Consider the following 21,525-nt stretch of genomic DNA (forward strand, 5'->3'; position numbering starts at 1 on the left):
GGGACTGAGAGGCAATATATTGATAATTGGTACAAGTGTGTCTCTTGTAGGAAACATATAATTGGGTCTTACTTTTTTGTTTGAGCCTGATAATCTCTGCCTTTTAATTGGAGTATTTGGTTCATTTATATTTAATATAAATTACTGACAGATTTGGATTTAGGTCTATCATTTTACAATTTGTATTCTATTGGTCTATCAGTTTTTAAAATTTTAAAAATTTTGTTGTTGTTTCTCTGTTTTGTTTGTCTCTTTGTTTTTGTTTTCAGTAAGCTCTATGCCCAATGTGGAGCTGGAACTCATGACCCTGAGATCAAGATTTACATGCTATACTGACTGAGCCAGCCAGGTGCCCCTCACTGTTTTCTTTTAAGTCAACCAGATATTTTTTAAAATTCCATTTTATTTTTTATATTGCCTTTTTAGTTATTTTTCTTTGCATTTTTGTTTCGAATGGTTGCTGTAGGGATTACAATATACATCCTCAAGTTAAAAAAAATTTTTTAACGTTTCTTTACTTTTGAGAAAAGAGACAGAGCATGAGCAGGGGAGGAGAGAAAAAGAGGGAGACACAGAATCCGAAACGGGCTCCAGGCTCTGAGCTATCAGCACAGAGCCTGACGTGGGGCTCAAACTCACAGACCACAAGATCATGACCTGAGCTGAAGTCAGACACTTAACTGACTGAGCCACGCAGGCACCCCTACATTGTCAAGTTTTTAAAGTCTGCTTAGAGTTATGGAACCACTTCATATAAAATGTAAAAATTTTGCAACCATACAGTTTCATTGACCCCAATCTTTTATGCTGGAGGTTTACAAACTGTGACTTTTTGGCTAAATCTAGTCCTGTACCTGCTTTTGTTTAATTGTAATATAACTGCACTCATTCATTTATGTGTTGTCTATGGCTGCTTTCATGTTATGATGGCAGAGTTGAGTAGTTGCAACAGAGACCATATGGTTTATAGATTAAAATATTTTCCATCTGGGCCCCTTATAGAGAAAGTTTGTTAATCCTGCTTTATGTTATAGTTGTCATGTGTATTAATATTAGTATGCTATAAATACCACAATACTTTGTTATAATTTTTCTTTAAATAGCCAGATGTATTTAAATAAATCAAGAGAACAAAAATAAGGCTTTTATATTTAACCAAATATTTATTCTTTCTGGTGGATTTTATTTCTCCCCAAATATCTGAATTTCCACCTGGTATTGTTTTGCTTCATCTTGAATTTTCTTCGTTTAGCATTTCTTGTGGTATAGTTTTGTTGGTGAATTCTTTTAATTGTAATTTACATGAAAACATTTCTACTTTCTTTCACTCTTGAAGGATATTTTCACTGGATATAGAATTTTAAGTTGGATTGTTTCTAATGCATATTTATTTTTGAGAGAGAGAGAGAGAGACAGAGAGACAGGGTAGGAGCCAGCGAGGGGCAGAGAGAGAGAGAGACACAGAATCTGAAGCAGGTTCTAGGCTCTGAGCTGTCAGCACAGAGCCCAGTGTGGGGCTGGAACTCACAAACTGAGAGATCATGACCTGAGCCGAAGTTGGATGCCCAACTGACTGAGCCACCCAGGTGCCCCAAGCTGGAAGCTTTTTGTTCTTTAGACATTTTAAGGATGTTGCATTACAATCTTCTGGCCTCCATTGTTTCAGATGAGAAGTTGACTATTAAAGATATCATTGTAGTAATGAGTCATTTTTCTCTGGCTGCTTTTATTCATTTATTTTTAAGATTTTATTTTTAAGTAATCCATATACCCAATGTGGGGCTTGAATCCACCACCCCAAAATCAAGAGTAGCACATTCCACTGACCGAGCCAGCCAGGCACCCCTCTCTGGCTGCTTTAAAGATTCTTCTCTTTATCTTTGATTTTCAGCAATTTGACTGATATGCCTAGGTGTTTGTTATTTCTTCTGCCTCGGTTTTGCTGAATCCTCTTGAATTTATGTCTTTCACCAAATTAGGGAACGTTGGAGCCATAATTTCTGACACCGTTTTGGCTTCTTTCTCTCTTTTTGGTCATTCTGGGATTCTAGTTATATGTATGTAAGATTGCTTGATATTGTTTTACAAGTCTCTGAGACTCTTTTCAGTTTTTTATCTATGCTTTTCAAACTGAATAATTTCTAGTTTACTGACTATTCTGCCTTTTCAATCTGTCCGTTAAGTGCAGTGTTTATTTCATATATGTATTTCTTTCAGTGCTACAATTTCTATTTGCTACCTTTTTATAGTTTTATTTTTTTGCTTAGATTTTCTATTTGTTGATCTTATGTCTTATGTCTTTACTGATTGCAGCTCATTTATTTGTTGCAACTTATTATTGGGTTGTGAAATGAAAAAAATTTTAATGTTTATTTATTTTTGACAGAGAGACAGAGCGTGAGTGGGGGAGGGGCATAGAGAGAGGGAGACACAGAATCTGAGGCAGGCTCCAGGCTCAGAGCTATCAGCACAGAGCCTGATGTGGTGCTCGGACCCACAAACCATGAGATCATGACCTGAGCTGAAGTCAGACACTTAAGTGACTGAGCCACCTAGGTGCTTCTGAGTTGTGAAATGAAATTGAAGTTCTGCATTCACAGATTTTTTTTAATTTTTAAAATTTTTTTTATTTGACGTTTATTTATTTTTGAGACATAGCGAGACAGAGCATGAATGGGGGAGGGTCAGAGAGAGAGGGAGACACAGAATCTGAAACAGGCTCCAGGCTCTGGGCTGTGAGCACAGAGCCCGATGCGGGGCTCGAACTCACAGACTGTGAGATCATGACCTGAGCTGAAGTCGGTCGCCCAACCGACTGAGCCACCCAGGTGCCCCCTGCATTCACAGATTTTAAAAAAAGAATGAAAATGCAATGTGCATGTGAGGACCTTATTCTGTGGAAAATTTGTGTGTGTGTGTGTGTGTGTGTGTGTGTGTGTGTGTGTGTGTGTGTGTGTGTTTAGTTACTATATAACATAGATTTCTTATTGTGATTATGGTCTACATTTTTGAAAGCCATCAGCTAGAAGACAGATATGGAGTGGGATCTGTTTCAGAAGAAAGACCTCGAGTTCTTAGAGCCAGAGTTTGCCTGAGAGAAACAAATGTATGTACAGATCTGTATGGAGGAAGAAGCACTTGCCTGTTATTTGCCAAAGGTTGGCTTTCTGCCGCAGAATCTCTAGGACTCTCATTAAAAAATTGAAATGGTGCTTCTTGAACCTGGCTCAGCAGTCCCCAGGGCAGAGGAAAAATCTCTTAAGGATCTGGTGATCCTTAGGCCAAAGATAGTTTGGGAAACAGAAGCCTACACTAGAGATTAGTATCTGAGAAAGAAATGATTGTGGCTGTGATTCACTGAGTTTTGTCTTAGAGAACTGAAACCAGAGAGGTCAAATGATCCATCTGAGGTCACACAGCTTGGAAGTGATGGGCCTGAGACTCGGAGAGGGCTGTCTGACCCTAAGCCCTCACTCTGAACCACTGAGTGGAACAGTGTAAGACACTGAGTCTGCAGAGAGGGAGAAGTTTATTACCAAGCACTGGCTTGGCTGGGTTCCACTCTGTTAGCTGAGTGACCCCAGGCAGATTTTACAAGTTGTCTGGACTTTGATTTTCCTCTCTATAAAATGGGGGTCTAATGGCCCTTCCCTGTCAGGTTTTTGAGGGGTGTGGACTGCATTACATGCCGGGCAAGTGCTGTTGCTATCTGTGTTCTGTCCTTTTATCATGCTCTGTCCTTTTCTCAAATTGGGGCTGTAATGAAGGAGGTTCTGGGGAGATGATAGGCCCTTTTGCAGCCAAACTTGGGATGAGAGGACCTTAAGGGCTAGGAGGCGTGAGCTCTGAGAATGCAGGCCAACTCCTGCGGTTTTCAGGCAAGGACAGGAGAATGCAGAGGGCCTGTTTGGGCCTGGGAAGGGCTGCTGGGATGAGCTGCAGAGGGCCTTTGTGAGGTTTTCCTGTGCCAGTAATCTTCATGAGACCAAGGCAGTCTGCTTTGGACCTGGTTAAAGTGCATTACCAAAGCCGAGGGCTTCCAATTTCTCACTGGGATGTTCTGAGAGTTTATATTTTTGAAGTATATCAATTGTTTCAAGTGAAATTGTTGTAGAGGAGGGCAGAGAATCATTTGATTACTTAATTTTCATGTTTACATAGCATTTGTTCTAAAGTAGTAAGAATCTAAATTCCAAATGTGGTTACAGAATCAGCCTCCACTTAAATTGGTAAGTGCATTTTAATGAAGCTTAATTTTAAAGCATATATTTGCATATTGGAATTTACTTGAGACAACTTTTAGAGAACTAGTTTTCTACTGTTTTGAGAATGTGGCAGTTCTTTCTAATTGCTTTTTATGGCCTGGAAACCTTAGCTCAATTGGTGTAAAGCTTAGCAAAATGGAGAGGATCCAGATTAAACATTAGTTATGATACAGTCCCTTTAGAAGTTGTTCTTAGAATGTTCTTGGGATACCTTCAAACCCAAATGTCACCATTTTGAAACAGTGTGTTAAACATACTTATTCTACAGCTCATTTGTATTTAAATCAATAGGCATGCGATCTTAAAATAGCATCTGATAATTTGCCAAGTCAGAAATAGATGGCTCCCATTTTCTATTGATACCTTCCTGCAAAAATTAAGCTGTATTAATACACTTATTACAAGTCTAACAATTTAAAAGGAACTTCTATAGTTATATAAAATGAAGCTGATTTATTTTACCCTTTATTAATTGTGAAAGATAACACAGAGAAAAGTGCATAAAACACAAAGTGAAGTATGATGAATAATTATAAAGTAAATACAATTAAAAAAGCCATGAAAACACTACCCAGATAAATAGGACTTTGCTGTTACCCCCAGAACCCCTTCCATGTGTCCCATCCCGATCACCTCCTTTTCACCCTCCCCCTTCCACCTAGGTAACAATTATCCTGATTTTTATGATTATCACTTCCTTGCTTTTTAAAGTTTTGCCTGTTTTTGAATTCTATACACAAATAGAAAAATACTAACAAACACTGACTTGGCTACTTAGCTTGCTGATGCCAGTGCAAACCTGGCCAGTCTAGTACAGTCCCCACTGGGGAACATCATGTATGTAACAGAGGCATCCAAACCACAATCTTGAAGTTGGGGTGTGAGCCCATGTATACAGGGACCTCTCCCAGTCAGCCCAGGCCTTTTACTTAGCTCACGGTCCTGCATGTCCACCGCCAATCAGCAATGGTAGGAGGTTTTGTTTTCCTAATATCAGTCTGAAACAGATCTTGGTCTTTTGGTTTTAAAGTGACTCACTCCATTTCTTATCCCCCTAGTGTCATCCTCCGGACCCTAGATTCTGTGCTGGATTAGGTTCCTCAGCTTGGTAGTAATTTTTTTTCTCATTCTGCACTCAATCTTTTGTCTTCTTTTTTTTCTACATTTATTTATTTATTAAAAAAATTTTTTTTAATGTTTATTTTATTTTTGAGACAGAGAGAGACAGAGCATGAACGGGGGAGGGTCAGAAAGAGGGAGACACAGAATCTGAAACAGGCTCCAGGCTCTGAGAGGTCAGCACAGAGCCCGACGCGGGGCTCGAACTCACGGACTGCGAGATCATGACCTGAGCCAAAATCGGCCGCTTAACCGACTGAGCCACCCAGGCGCCCCAGCTACATTTATTTTTTTTTTGAGAGACAGAGACAGAGTGAAGCAGGGGAGGGGCAGAGAGAGGGAGACACAGAATCTAAAGAAAGCTCCAGGTTCTAAGCTGTTAGCACAGAGCCCGATGAGGGGCTTAAACCCACAAACCATGAAATCATGACCTGAGCTGAAGTGGGAGGCTTAACCGACTGAGTCATCCAGGCGCCCCTCAATCTTTTGTCTTAAAATACTAAGATATTAAATTGTTATTTTAACAATACAGAATATATGTCTTTTAAAAATTATTTTAACAGTATAGAATTTTATGTTTTTTTCTCAACTTTATAAGATTCATCCATGTTGTATATATAGCTGTAATTTGCTCATGTTCACTGCTGTATAATATTACAATATGTAAATATAATGTATCCATTCTATTATTGAGGGACATTGGATTGTCTTCTTTTCTTTTCATCTTCATTTCTGTTAAGAATATTCTTCTGCATATGTCCTGGTACACACACACACACACACACACACACACACACACACATATATATTTCTGTTGGATATGTACTGAGAAATGGAATTGCTAGATTATAGGATATGTGTATCTTATACTTTAGTAAATAATTCTAAACTGTGTTCCAAAGTTGTTGTGGTGTGCATTTGTGTAACAGATTTATTTATTAAAAATTTTTAAAATGTTTATTTATTTTGAAAGAGAGAGAGAGAGAGAGAGAGAGAGAGAGAGAGAGACAGAGTGTAAGCAGAGGAGCAGAGAAAGACGGAGACACAGAATCTGAAGCAGGCTCCAGGCTCTGAGTTGTCAGCACGGAGCCTGAGGAGGGATCTGAGACGAAGTCAGTCGCTTATAATTAATTGACTAAGCCACCCAGGTGCCCCTGTACAACAGATTAAAAAAAATGTTCAATATAGAGAAATATGTAAAATATATCATTCTTCAGCATGCATCTGTTGATTTCCGTCTTTAGGAACGGTCTACTCTAAGAGACAGTTGTAGATGGCCTCAGGCTCAAATGAAGTGGTCCACCTTTAGTATTGCACCCTTCAAGTGCTTCTGGTGGCTTTTCAAGGGAGACAAGTGTCCTTATCAACTGGTAAGACACTGGTAGATACCTGGTAGGTGTCTTGGAGAAGGTAGGGCAGGAGCTAAGTGTTCTTTTCATAGTTCCTATGTTCTGCCCAAAGCGGGAGGCCCCCTTTTTTAAATTTTCTTTTTTTTTTTTTTTTTAACGTTTATTTATTTAATTTTTTGGGACAGAGAGAGACAGAGCATGAACGGGGGAGGGGCAGAGAGAGAGGGAGACACAGAATCGGAAACAGGCTCCAGGCTCTGAGCCATCAGCCCAGAGCCGAACACGGGGCTCGAACTCACGGACCGCGAGATCATGACCTGGCTGAAGTCGGACGCTTAACCGACTGCGCCACCCAGGCGCCCCCGGGAGGCCCCTTTGAGGGTGACTTTCCTTGGAGCTGTACTTACTCCTGGGGTATGAATTTTGCCCTGAGTGTGTCACTCTTCTCATCTGCCGTCCTGGTTATGAGTGAGGGCCTCATTTAAGTTCCCTGCCCTCAAATTATAAGGCTGGTTGTTTTGTAAATGGCAAAATCAAGAATGAGTCAGGGGAGTGGTTTCCCACTTATTTAGCATGACAAACCATTAAAATTTTTTTAAGCTTATTTATTTATTTTGAGGAGAGAGAGAGAGAATCCTTTTGTGGAGCCTGACACAGGGCTCAATCTCACGAACTGTGAGATCATGACATAAGCTGAAATCAAGAGTTGGCCACTTCACTGAGTCACTCAGACACCCCTAAAAAATTTTTTTTTATTATGGGCTTTTCTAAACATAGGCAAAAGTAGAAAAAATGGTATCCCGTGGATCCGTGTCTGAGCTTTAACAGCTATCAATTTATGGCCAATCTCGTTCACACTGCTCTCACTTCCCTTCCCATTGGAATATTTTGAAGGAAATCCCAGACATCAAATGATCTCGTCCGTAAACATTTCAGGATGTATTCCTAAAAGGTAACTTTTTTTTTTTTTTAAACACAACCACAATACCCTGTCATACTTAAGTAAAATTAGGAATTCTTTAATACCATCAAATATCTTCTCCATGTCCCCACTTGTTTCATAGGTGCTTTGTTATGGTTGGTTTGTTAGAATCAGGTCTCACGAGGGAGATACATTGCATTTGCTTTCTGTATCTTCCGAGTCTCTTATTCTCTATTTTCCTCACCTTCTTTCTTTCCTTGCCATTGATTTGTTGAATCAACTGGATCATTTGTCCTACCTTAGATATTTTGTTTTTTTTCCTGTGGTGACACAAATTTTATTTCTGTGGTGATAAAGGCAATTGTAAGCTATGTGACAATACTTTCAGCATCCTTGATTAAAAAAAACAATATAAGGTGTTGTATATAAGTGATGAATCACTAAATTCTACACCTGAAACTAATATTACACTGTATAGTAACTAACTGGAATTTAATAAAAACTTGAAAAAGAAAAGAAAATGAAGATAAAACACGATAGCCAAAAAACTACTATAGATTCAGGAACACTTTCAAATTAATTTGTGTGTGTGTGTGTGTGTGTGTGTGTGTGTGTGTGTATGCATGTGTGAACAAACAACTAAAAAATTATAGATCAGTGTGTCCTCAAACTTTCTTGGTCAGGAGCTGGGGCACCTGGATGGCTCATTGGTTAAGTGTCTGACTCTTCATTTCAGCTCAGGTCATGATCTCACAGCTCTGTGAGCCCCGTATCGGCTGTGTTGACAGCCTGGAACCTGCTTCAGGTTTTCCCTCTTTCTCTGTCCCTCCCCCACTTACAGTCTCTCTGTCTCTCTCAAAAGAAATAATATTAGGGGCGCCTGGGTGGCGCAGTCGGTTAAGCGTCCGACTTCAGCCAGGTCACGATCTCGCGGTCCGGGAGTTCGAGCCCCGCGTCGGGCTCTGGGCTGATGGTTCAGAGCCTGGAGCCTGTTTCCGATTCTGTGTCTCCCTCTCTCTCTGCCCCTCCCCCGTTCATGCTCTGTCTCTCTCTGTCCCAAAAAAAAAAAAAAAAAAAAAAAAAGAAATAATATTAAAAAAAATTGAGGAGCCACAATAAAATAAAAGCCACTTGTTTATTTACTGATATTTATTGTACTAGAAAATGAAACTAAAAAGTTTAAAAATATTTGTTAATTCATTAAAAAATAACAAACCCAATAGATGTTGATACAAATAATGTATTTGTCAGAAAAAGAACATTTTCCAAAAAAACAATTAATGAGAAGACAAAAACAATGAGAAAAGTGATATTGTTTTACATCTTTGCAAATCTCTTTCACGTCTCACTTGATGGAAGACAGCTGGATTCTCATGTCTACTTTGGCATTCGTTCTCTTATGATATTGCGTGCCATGTGGGCTCTGGAAAACTTTGCTGTCCACTTTTGAGAGATTGGGAGTGAAAAAGGCAAACAGTGTCTCAGTTTTATTATGAAAATAGTTTTGATCTCATGGAGGCTCTCATAGGGTTTTGGGACACTTATGGGTTCCAGGACCACACTTTGAGAACCACTACTATAGAATATCTGTGTACGGAAGATATTATTGTTATTGTTATTACTGTGCTATTATTATTAGTGTGTAGACAGGGGTTAGTGAAGGAGTGTATTGGAGGATCCCCTGCAAATACTTCTCAGCTCCCACCCTCTTCCTGAGCTTTATGATTTCCCTCTCCTTCCAAATTTGGGACCAGCGGTAAAACAATACTCTGTGGCTGTGGTAATGGCATTCTGTTTTATGTTCTTTTTAAAAAGTGCTTGTTTACGATATCTCCACTCCCACCCCTTCCCCCCACCACCCAGATTCCATAGCAAGCTTCATACTTTTTTTTTTTCTAAGAATACAGATGAAGGTAGTGAGGGGAAACAAGGGAAGATGGAATGTTGGAAACATGGCTTCTAGTCTTAGGTCTGCTTCCAATGAGATGGCGTGGGCAAGCTGTTTACCCTCTGTTCTGACTCTCTATTTAGTTCCTAAAATATAGGAACTGGATTAGGTTATTTTAAGGCCTTTTCTGCATCCCAGATCTAAAATAGGCTCTTATGGCTCATAAATAAGCTCTACCTTGATGTTTCCTTTAGCTCAAGGATGTGATCTTGGCCTGACACGTGGTAGAAACCCATAGTAACCTGAGAAAAGAGGGTTAGGATGCTTTTTGATGAGTTGGAGGGATAGCAAGGACTGGATACACTGTGGCAGACTCAGCATTAAAAAGTATTGAGATAGAGGAGCTCCTCATCAAGGGGGTTTGCAAGATTTCCCACACTAACCAGGTTCAGAACAAGAACCAAAGCCCAATATGTTTTTCCTTCTAAGACCTTTATAAACCTTCTAAACTCCATTCCCTAAGTCAGGGATCGGCAAACTACAGCTCAGGATCTAAGGATGGTTTTCACATTTTCAAATGGTTGAAAAAAAGTCGAGATGCGAATAATATTTTGTGACACATGACAGTTATGTGAAATTCAAATTTCAGTGCCCGTGAGAACAGTCTTACTGTAACGCAGACAGGCTCATTCATTTATGTAATGTCTGCGGCTACTTTTGTGCAATCGTGGCAGAGTTGGTTGATGTGACACAGTATTGCTTGCTAGTATTTACTATCTGGCCCTTTACAGAAATTTGCAGACCCCTCCCTAATACAAGCATATAATTTCATGGCTGTTGTTTTCAAAGATTGACTCCAGTCAACAAACACTTTTTTTTTTTTTTTTTACGTTTTATTTATTTTTGAGAGAGACAGAGAGAGAGCGAGTGTATGAGTGGGGGAGGAACAGAGACAGAGGGAGACAGAGGATCTGAAGCCAGCATGGCACTGATAGAAGAGAGTCCCATGCGGGGCTCAAACTACAAACCGCTAGATCATGACCTGAGCTGAAGTCAGACACTCACCGACTCAGCCACTCAACAAACACTTTTAAATCACCCATTCATACACCTTCTCTGATTTACATTTGGTTCAACTTTCAGGTTCTCTTAGGTCTTTAATGATTTCTGCTCCAAATCTTTCCTTTATATAAAAATTCGGTCTCCACTCTGACACCTTAAATTAGGCATTTCAATCCCTCTTCTGTAAAATCTTGAGGGCTCTGGCAGGTGCTTTTCTGTGATCCACCCCTCTTCAGATCTGAAACCCCCATCCTGGCTTTTCCCGCAGACTTCCTCAAATTCAAAACCACATGCACCCTTCGGCTTCGTATTTCCAAGGCCTTCCTACCTACTGCAGTTGTTGAGAGTGGCAGGAAGAAGATGTGATTGTTTTTTAAGCCAGGGAACAGTCTGCTCAGCAAAGTCACTAGAGTAACTTCACATTTGCAGTTTTGTCACTCTCTGGTTTTCAGTGGTCTTCACTTCCCACTTTTCAAGGACATAGGCTGAAGTCTGAATTAGCCGGGGAATAAGTTAATCCAACAGTTAAAGTGAAAAACAAAACAAAACAAAATGGTGGCTTTCTCCCTATTTCTCTGGAAATCCCTGGAATTTTTAAAGATACATAGCTGCCGTTCTAAAGTTATGATACTCGGGATTTACTTTATATAGGGGTGATTGAGTGATAACACTGAAGGGTCTCCGCCACTGAAGGAAGATTTTACACCACAGCGCACGGCTATTCCTCTTCCCGGCTGCCCCCAAACCAGAATGATCTGGAGGCAGAAGACAGGAGGAGGAAATCTTTAGGCCACAGTCTTTACTGGGGTTTCTGGAGAAAGGCAAGTTAGGGTGGAGAAAACAGTTAAGGATTGGATAGTTTGACTAATTCTACTGGGCCTTGACGCATATGGGATATTCCAAATTGCCTAATATCTGGACCTGGGTTTGATTTAGGGCAGTGGAAACACTGGCCTGGTTTGGTTGTGTGAGAGTTAGATTAGCAGCTAGTTGGGGATATAGACTCAGGGATTGGTTGATTTGCTTATGAAAGGCATGCTCTTTGGCAAACTTATTATTCAGGACTTAGTAAACCCTGGAAGGGGCAGTCTCTCTGAGTCTGCGAGGCTCTCAAATACTAGAGTATCAAGAATACAGAAAATAAAATATAACTAGTCCTGTGATGAAAATGGATGCTAAATAGGCAAATACAGAATGTAAGATAACATAGAACACTACAAAGTGGCAAATTAATTGAATGTATGTATCTTTTGGAATGATAATTTTTATGTTTTATTTTTTTTATTTTTTTTAATTTTTATTTTTATTTAAAAAAAATTTTTTTTTCAACGTTTATTTATTTTTGGGACAGAGAGAGAGCATGAACGGGGGAGGGGCAGAGAGAGAGAGAGACACAGAATTGGAAACAGGCTCCAGGCTCTGAGCCATCAGCCCAGAGCCTGACGCAGGGCTCGAACTCCCGGACTGCGAGATCGTGACCTGGCTGAAGTCGGACGCTTAACCGACTGCGCCACCCAGGCGCCCCGAGTTTTATTTTTTTTAGAGAGAAAGAGAGAGCATGAATGCATGAGCATGGAGGGAAGGGGCAGAGGGGGAAAGAGAGAGAATCTTAAGCAGACTCCATGCTCAGCATGGAGCCCAGTGTGGGGCTCCATCCCATGGCCCTGGGATCATGTTCCGAGCCACCATCAAGAGTCTGATGCTCAACTGAGCTACCTAGGTGCCCCAAGGAATGATTATTTATTATTATTATTATTTTAAGTTTTGAGAGAGAATGAGCATGAGCAGAGGAGGTCACTTGGACCTGACAATCATACCTATCCTACACTTCTATCTCCTCCCCTGATTTCTTTTTATCCTTTGCACTTAACAATTTAAGTTTATTTATTTATTTTGAGAGAGAGAGAGAGAGAGAGAGAGCGCGCACATGAGCGGGGCGGGGGGGGGGGGCACAGAGAGAGAGGGAGAGAGAGGGAATCCCAAGCACGCTCTGCACTGTCAGCACAGAGCCTGACATGGGGCCTAAACCCAGGGAACCGTGAGATTATAAAATGAGCTGAAATCAAGAGTCGGAGGCTTGGGGCGCCTGGGTGGCGCAGTCGGTTAAGCGTCCGACTTCAGCCAGGTCACGATCTCGCAGTCCGTGAGTTCGAGCCCCCTGTCGGGCTCTGGGCTGATGGCTCAGGGCCTGGAGCCTGTTTCTGATTCTGTGTCTCCCTCTCTCTCTGCCCCTCCCCCGTTCATGCTCTGTCTCTCTCTGTCCCAAAAATAAATAAACGTTGAAAAAAAAAATTAAAAAAAAAAAAAAAGAGTCGGAGGCTTAACCGGCTGAGCCATCTGGGCCATCCTATCCTTTGCACTTTTTACATGGTACACATAACTTTTGTTTATTTCTCTTGTTTATTATCTGTCTCCTGCACTGGAGTAAAAATTCCATGTAGGTAAGGATTTTTGTGTAGTACCTGATACACAGAAGATGCTTCATCAATATTTCTTGAATGAATGAATGGATGGATGGGTGAACATCAAGCACAACTACACAGACCACATTTATTTGTATAATTCTTTTTAACACATGGGATTGTATTAGATGTGCGATCTCCAGATTGTTTTTCTTTATCCAGATGGAATTTTGAACATTTTCCCATGTTAGCACATCTGGATAAAGCTCATTCTTTTAAGTAGCAGCATAATATTCCAGGGTAGAGATAAAACATAAATTTATTTAACCATTTACTGATGGTCATGAAGACGTTGAGATTTCACAATTTCCTACAACTGAACAAATCAAGGAATAGAATTCACACCAGGTCCAGGGTGTAGAACTTATTCCAGAATAGACTAGGAGGCTATTAGTCATTTTCTGACTTTCTTGTGCTGTAACTTATATTTTTCTTTAATCCTGGCTACTCAGTTAACCTTTTCATAAGAAGTATGAGATGAGGTGTTGGCAGAGATGGATGCTGGGGCCATCCCATGTACTCACAATAAATCTACATTAAAAATTAATTGCTAGAGCTGAGGGAAGACCTCTGCAGAGGTGGACTCCAAGCATGGGGAGGGTGCCTCAATTTCCTTTGACCCAAGTCACCCCATTTATCCACATCTGTATCTGGTCTTGTACGCCCCTTGCCGACTAGTCCATTCGTCTACCATGTGCCTTCAAAATTAATACCTGACACTCCATGTGCTGGCCAATTTATCTTCTCAGTAATCATATCTCTTCTATTTTCTATCATTTAAACCCCACTTCTCAGTCTTACCCTCCTTTAGAGCCTAGTCACATGGTCTTTTTCCCCATGGAAATCTGCCCAATCTGTGACATCTTCCATACAAAAGTTCAAGCCTCCTCTCTTAGTGGTGCTTGATGATATGGCCTTCATCTTGCCTTTCATTTCCTCCCTGGCCCTGGACCAGTCCATCTGTTCCTTCCCTGCATCTCTGCAGCTTTTATCTGTTCCTGCCTCTGATCTGTGCTTGTTACACCTGCAAGCCCAGCCCATGTAATATGCTCTTCCTTCCTAACCTCCAGAAACCTCATCTGCTTCCCTGAGTGATTCCAGCCTTTCAGCCTTTCCAGCATTCCTGGAGCACTTCTGCAGGTTACTTGAGCAGTATTCTCTTGGGGACCGGATGTTCATTTTCTGTCCTCTATTCCTTTCAGCTCTTTTGAATGTTCCCAGTTTGGCTTAATTAGGGTGCTGTGGGAACATACCTGGCCTACCACTGCAGAGGGGCCTGGCATCACTAGGCGGGCACAGGAATGATAGGAACTGCCAGCTGGGCCACCAAGTCTGGTGTTGCTGAGTTCCTGGAGCCCCCAGCTCCTCCATGGTACCAGTGGGGAAGAGGTCACGATTTTCAGGAGGGCGGGGCAGTTTTGGTTTTGAAAAAATACTGATGGATTACAGAAGATATTTATTCTTACAATAAGTTAGTGTTTTTAGTGTTGTTGTTGTTGTTGTTTCCTGAGGAGTGGGCCTCTTGATGATAGCTCTTTCAACCTTGTTTCTAGAAAAATGTGCATATACACAAACTTTTGAATGAGCTTCCAAGATGTGCACGGACCCCCTGAAGCTCAGCACTGTCCACTGAATGTGGCTGGAAAGCATTATCTTAATGAGATAATGCAATAGACACAAAATGACTCTGATGGCATTTTGTGCTTTTCTTTTTTAATTTTTAAAGCAAGTTTTGTCTCTCTTTGGCAGTGTTCCATATTGGGACTTAAAGAATTAGGTAGGGTTCAGGGTGCCTGTGTGGCTCAGTCCATTAAGCGTCCAACTTCAGTTCAGGTCACGATCTCACAGTTCGTCGAGTTCGAGCCCCGTACCCCTGCATCATCCTCTGTGCTGACAGCTGAGAGCCCACACCATGCGTAAGTTCAGGACTATAGTAGTGCCCCCTTGTCTGTGGTTTCACTGTCTCTGGTTTGTTACCTGCAGTCAACTGTGGTCTGGAAGCAGATGATCTTCCTGATGTACTGTTAGAAGGTCAGTAGTCGTCTGAGGCTACCTCACTTTAGCCTCACTTCATCTCACCACACAGGCATTTTGTCTTCTCCCCTCATCACAAGAAGAGTGAGTACAGTATGGTAAGATATTAGGAGAGAGAGAGAGAGAGAGAGAGAGAGAGAGAGAGAGAGAGAGAGAAAGAGAGAAAGAGAGAGAAACCACATTCATATAACTTTTATTATGGTATAGTGTCATAATTGCTCTATTTTATGATTGTTGTTAATCTCTTACTGTGCCTAATTTGTAAGTTAAACTTCATCATAGGCATGTAGTATAGGAAAAAAACATAGTGTATATACATAGGGTTTCTTATTATCTGCAGTTTCAGACGTCCACTGGGGGTCTCGGAACACATCCCCTACAAATAAGGGGAAACTACTGCACAAGATGCTGTCTTGTACCTGAGTTATTCATCCTGGGGAGTAGGCTAGTAGGGATTCTCCTCTAAGTTATCCTGGGGATTCTTTGATACTGATCCTTTGCCTCCTTCCCCACACAACTCAATTTAGATCCGATGGGCTGAATAGGAAGAAAGGGAATAATGGAGAAGCAGAATAACTAGGTGTTAAGGGCATGGACCCCCAGAGGCAGGCTGATCTGAGTTTTGAACTCAAGGATCTTAAACTGGTGACTCAAAGGCCAGAGGAACCAGTGGGTGAGTTTTGTTTTGCCTTCCCAGCAATTCCAAAAGTAAAGTAATATTGATCTCGATAATAGATGTTCACTTGATCTGGGTTATGCTGACCTTCTGAAAGTGGTATGTCAGTTGCTTGCCCCAAGACAACTGAAGTTAGGATTTAGTTTCCCCATCTGTAAAATGGGTATAATAGCTACCTCAAAGAACTAAAGGAGCTTATGAATATAAGAACTAAATGAGCTAGCTTGGTTGCTGTAAATTCTGAACAAATTATACATCTGGTGATTAATAATAACCGACAATGATGAATGCCTTAGGAAGTGCTTAGGGAGGCAGCTAGAAGCATGGGGATGGAGGGGATAGGGACAGGATGGGGCTGAGAGATATCAAGTCAGTGTGAGCATACAATTAGACCTGTTTGCTGGGAAAGCCATATGAAGTAGGACAGCAGAACTGGTCCAGAAGGCTGCAGAACAGTGGCCGGAGTTGCTGGCACACAGCTCAGAGAAGTCAATGCCCAGGGTTCCGTGGACATGTCCAGGTTCAGTGTTGGTACAAGCTCAGAAGTCAGAAATGCAGATCCTGGGCTCAAATCTCAGCTCTACTTTTGACAGACTATGTGGTCTCGGGCAAGTCATCTCATCTCCTGGAGTCTCGGTTTTCTCATTTGTAAAAGGGGATAATAACAGTACCTACTTCAGAGGATTGCTGTCAAGGTTAAATATATGTGTATGTGTGTGTGTTAGCTTGTAAGTGTTAGATACGATTACTAATATTAGTGTAAGGCCAAGGCTTGGATTGCTTAGCTGGGCATTAGGAGTATGCAGTGGTCAGGGCTGGGGACTGGAGTGAAGGTAAAACAGGGAATGAAACTTGGAATTGAGGACAAACTTTACAATAGCTGGGGTTAGGGTTGGCTCTGGAATATAGCTTGATCCAGCCATTTGCTGCAGATTTTCACTGGGGGGGGGGGGGGGTGAGAGGAGCATGGCAGGGGTAGGGTGGGGGGAACAAAGGCAGCCTCCTTCCTGTCTTCAATCCGTGAGCACCGATACAGACACATGTGTACTCTTGCCTTCCCTTGCTAAACAGGGTGCCTACAGCCATGGAGGGAGCTAGGAAGGGGGAAGCAAGGGTCTGAGTTATTCAAACACGGATCGGGGGTGGTTTGGCAGTAGAGCTGGTGCCAAAGGTTGGTAGAAGGGGAAATATAACTGCTGTTGTCAACTGCCTGGCAGATCTCTTCCCATTACAGGGAGGTAGTTTGGATCCCCAGGGCAATGGAGATGACATCGATCTTTTCCTATGGCTGCTCTGACAGCACGAAAGTTTGGATGAAGTCCTGTACAGGATGTGTTTCCCTAGGGAAGACCTCCTTGCCCCGGTGGCACATCAGGTCCATACACGGGAGGTCACTGATGATGTATTCCTCTGTATTTGTGTCCACAGTCCTCATCACCTGGAAGCAGCTAGTGGCATATAGCTTGGTTCTGAAAAGGAGGAGAGGTCTGCAGGAGGTGGAGAAGGTCTGAGACCGTAGAAGGGCAGTGTCTCTCCACAAGCTCTACCATGGCTTCCAGTCTCAGTCTGCTTTGAATCAAGTAGAAGGCACAGAAAAGGAATTTGCTCAATCACTGATGGGTGGGTGGACCAAGGAAAGACCCAGAATTCACCAGCGTCATTGTCTGGAGCAGAAGTAATTCCTTTTGTATCATTTCAATACACTGTTTGCTTCTTCTGCTGATTAGGACAAACACATAGTTACTATCCATTTATTTGCATGGCGCTGCCAGGACTCACCCTGAGAAGGGACATGGTTGCCAAGGCTGCTAGCACCTGATGTCCTCAGAGCTTCAGGAACTGCCCTCGCTGCAAGTGCTGCCGGTGTACTGGAGCCCTTGAGGCCTCAGCATCCCCCCGCCATCCTCCACAGTCCAGAATCCCAGAGGGGGCATGACCGGACATGCTACGTTTGCTGTGTGTGCGCATGTGTTTGTGTGTAACAGAGGCACAAGAATGTCCTGACGTTGTGGCTTAGGGACAGAAAGGAAACTTCTTTGAGAGTTAGCCACCCTGGTGTTATTAGACTTACATTATCACATTAGGATTATTTTAAGTGGTCTGTAAGAAGAGTAAAGTGAAAGGCAGTGAGCACATGAGAGGTTGCTGGGCTCCAGTTGTGAAAATCACAATGAGGAAACACCAGAGGCTTCTCATTAGAACCATGAATGGATTATAGAACACCCACCACTACCATTATCATTTGATGTCTTTCCCAGTTTGTAGCTAGGGCAATTAAAGATGAAACAGAAACAAGATTTAGATCACTGGAAGGGAAAAGGCAAAATTTTATTATTTGCAGATGATATGATTTTATACCTCGCCTACTAAGAGAATCAAACAAAATGAACCCCGACTCTTGGATTTCACAAGAAAGCTTAGTGGATTTCGCAAGAGGGTTATCCTGCTAGCAGGACAGATATACTAAAATCAAAAGCTTTCCCACATGCCAGCAGTGATGGGCTCTAAGATATAATGAGGGAGGGAGGAGGGAGAGAGAGAAAGAGGAGAGACAGAGTCCACTTTTAGAAGCAAAACTCGCAAAATACTCAGAAATGACCTTAATGAGAAATGTGCTGTGGGATCTACGTAGGGGTCCCATGTAAGAGAAATCCCTATGTAAAAAAAAAATCTGCAGAGATTTTATAAAAAGAAAAAGGTAAGAATTAATGGGAAATCGTACCGTGCTTTTTTTTTTTCTAATTACAAATGTTATATATATCTTCCTTCATTAACTACTTATTACATTTGCATTATGGGCTGGGATTTCAATGGTGAAAAACACAGACATGGTCCCCACCTTTATGCAATTTACATTTGAGTGGAAGAGATAGATGAAAAAGAATAAACAAAACAAATTATTCGTATAAATACAGCTCACAATAAATATTCAAGAGAAGTGGCCTTTCCCTTTGACTTCTGTGGCCGAGCTCCCTGACAGACTCCTGTTCAGTCTTTACTGCATATGTCTTTACTGACTATAACAAATCTGTTAAATAAGCAATGAATGATGAATCTAGTTTAACTAAGAAAATATGTAAACAGGGTACCAGTAAATCGCCTGGGCTTTCAGTTATGGAAGTCAGAATTCCCTGCAGATTACATTCTTTTCTTTAAAAGGCAATGTTTTTCTTGTCTTTTTACTTTGCTTAAATGCGTTCTTGCAAAAGTCCTGCAAAAGACAGGAGGGTTTGATTTGGCTTGTGTCTGCTAGAGCGGGGGGCAGGTCCACTTCTGGGCTTCATGCTAGCCGAGTCTAAACTCTGTCGTTCGGCATAAGACTACAACAGGTTCTTCTTGACTCTGAACTGTCACAGTTTTGTGGACCACTGCTTGGCTTGAATGGTCAACCTAGGAGGCTTGTAGTTTAAGTATTTTTGCATCATCGTTTATTTAAAAGTGAACAGGACAGAAAATACCAGCATAAGGGTGTTAAAGCTGAATGTGGGGATGAATCAGTCTCCAGTACATCGTTTTCTAACATGTTTTTTTCCTCCATTTATTACCCATCTCTTAAACTTTTCATCTTCTTTATCTCCCCTGGTCACACCCTGGATGAAAGTTTTCGGACTTCCTCTACAATTCCTGCCCTCTCTTCCATCATCTTCTTTCCTTTGGCCCTGTCAGAATTTTCCGAGGGGGCCTATAGCTAACAGACAACGTTCAGCTTTGGAGAATAAAGGAAGTGGATAACCATATTCCACACAGGGTGTCCTCCTTTGATGCTCTCTTTATATAGCATGCTAAGGACATATGGAATTAATTCTTCTGAGGCTTCACAAGTTGCCAACTGACACATTTGTTTTCAGAAGGAAGGTAAGCATAGGCCAGGTGTGGTGGTGGGCTAGGTCTTAAAAAATGTTTCCGGTTTGCTGGGAGAAGAGCTGAGAGCGCTACTTTACTGTGGGAGCATCCAAGAACTTGAGGACTGTTCTCAAGCAGGAGGACTCACCCTTGGCTTTGCCTCCTGGGCTGTGCAATAGACACATTCCAGGAAGCAGAGACTTGAATGATAAACGTGTGAAGGGAGCTTTAAAAACATTCTTACCAATCATTCCCTTTAACTCCAGACGAAATCCCTTAGAGGTGGAAGGACTTTCCAAGGGGAGTCTCAGTATTCATCTCAGTGGTGTTCCCAACACCCTCGGCATCTGCTAGAAACTTCAGAAGCCACTCCTGGAATCCACCAGCGATCTGAGCAGAGGGCTCTGGGAGTGGCCCCCTCTTGCTCTACAGCAATGAGGAAGTCAGATGGTATCTTTTTCTCTAGAGACTGGGAGAATGATTCATCTTTAAGTCACAAAAAGACAGTGACAGATTCCTAAGGCTGCACACATCCATGAGAAAATGACAAACAGGTGAGGTGCTGATGCAGAAAAGTGCTCCCAGGGGTGCAGCTGTGAAGAGGAAAAACCCTGCACGCTTTTGGGCAGTGGAAACAATGCTTTGCTTGGAACAGGTGTGTGTTCAACTTCAAGTGCTTCAGGAGGGTCAGAGTAGAAGGCTTTTGAAACCAAAGATAATTTGGAAAGACATGGGGAATGCTTTACCTTCCAGGATCATGAAGGGAATGAAAAAAACCATTCAGCCCGTATTTGAGTCTCCACCACCTACATTTTAGTCGAAGCATTTGAAATCTACAGGAAAGTTGAAAGGATAATGCAATTAACTGCTACGCATCCTTCACCTAGATTTACCAGTTGTTAACAGTTGAAAGTTGTAGATACTGTGACACTTTAGTTTGCCTCTCTTGAGAATAGTGACATTTCCCCTATGTAACCACAATACCATGACCATACCTAAGACAATTAGCAATAACTGTGGTGTGTAGTTTGTATTCAATTCCTCCCCTAAGTGTCTTTTTATATAACTGTTTTTTTTTTAGTCTGGGGTCAATCAAGATTCATGAATTATATTTAGTTACCATGTATATTTGGTCTTTATAGAATAATTGCCCACCTCCCTTTTTCATGACACTGGATTTTTTTTTTTTTTTGAGAGGGTACAAGTGAGTGAGAGGCAGACAGAGAGGGACACAGAGAGAGAATCCCATGCAGGCCCCGCACCATGAGTGTGGAGCCCGAAGCAGCTGGAGCTCACTGAAGCAGGGCTCAAACTCATGAGCTGTAAGATCATGACCTAAGCCAAAGTCAGATGCTTAACTGACTGAGCCACCCACGTTTCCCTGGATTTTTTGAAGAGACCAGGTCCAGTTGTCATGTAGAATGTATCATACTCTATTGGTCTGATTGGTTTCTCTCGATCATCTTTAGGGAAACAGATTTGGCAAAAATACTACATGGGTGAGATTGTGTGTCTCTTTTTGTATCATACTGGGAGATACATAATGCGTGGTCACTCAGTCATCTGCCAGTTTGTGAGATGTTCTCCATGTCCCTCTCTTTCCCCCTTTAGAATGAGTGAGTTCTCTGTGCAGTGACACTTGGGAGTCCCTGTGAATATACTGCCCCCTGTAGTTTTAGTCATTGCTTGGGCTCATGATTGCATCACAGGTTGCAAAACCAGTCATCGTTCAATCCTGTATCACTCCTTCTATGTTTATTAGTCGACATTCCTCTGTAAGGAAAATGATACTCATCGTGGACCACGAATTCTCTTTCAAAAACATTTCATTGTGTTATAATCCATGGTCATCATTACTCCATTATTCGATTTGCTGCTCAAGTTGTACCAAATTTAGGTAGCAGG

At 41.7% G+C, this 21,525-nt stretch overlaps 1 long non-coding RNA gene across 3 annotated transcripts in view; it reads left to right on the top strand.

Moving 5' to 3' along the window:
* LOC123379172 overlaps nucleotides 1–21,525 on the top strand; it is a 92,110-nt gene that overhangs the window by 14,886 nt on the left and 55,699 nt on the right. The window contains exon 4 of one of the 3 annotated variants that reach the window (XR_006583286.1): nucleotides 17,206–18,903. The exons of 1 other annotated variant lie outside the window; for it this stretch is intronic. This is a non-coding gene — a long non-coding RNA (uncharacterized LOC123379172). Of the gene's footprint in view, nucleotides 1–269; nucleotides 325–17,205; nucleotides 18,904–21,525 lie in introns of those variants that run through there. One more of the 3 variants, XR_006583288.1, reaches the window with a different exon arrangement.

This window comes from Felis catus, chromosome C1 (genome assembly GCF_018350175.1).
Source record: "Felis catus isolate Fca126 chromosome C1, F.catus_Fca126_mat1.0, whole genome shotgun sequence".
NCBI lineage: Eukaryota > Metazoa > Chordata > Mammalia > Carnivora > Felidae > Felis > Felis catus.